Source organism: Otolemur garnettii, unplaced genomic scaffold (genome assembly GCF_000181295.1).
Source record: "Otolemur garnettii isolate 467f Iridium unplaced genomic scaffold, OtoGar3 scaffold00281, whole genome shotgun sequence".
Lineage (NCBI taxonomy): Eukaryota > Metazoa > Chordata > Mammalia > Primates > Galagidae > Otolemur > Otolemur garnettii.
The window spans coordinates 89582-89872 of NW_003852676.1; positions in this window are offsets into that span (position 1 = coordinate 89582).

Consider the following 291-nt stretch of genomic DNA (forward strand, 5'->3'; position numbering starts at 1 on the left):
GCTGTAGTTCACACTATACTGAACCCCTAGGTAAGACCTTTTTTTAGCATTTGACTTTTTCAGACCAGTTCTCCAATTTCTATGTTTTTGTCAAAATTATTCCTCCTTCATACCAAATCCTTGCCATTACCTTTTCTTTTTTAGAGACAGAGTCTCACTTTATCACCCTTGGTAGAATGTCGTGGTGTCACAGCTCACAGCAACCTCCAACTCCTGGGCCTAGGTGATTCTCCTGCCTCAGTCTCCTGAGTAGCTTGGACTACAGGTACCCACCATAACGCCCTCTGTTTT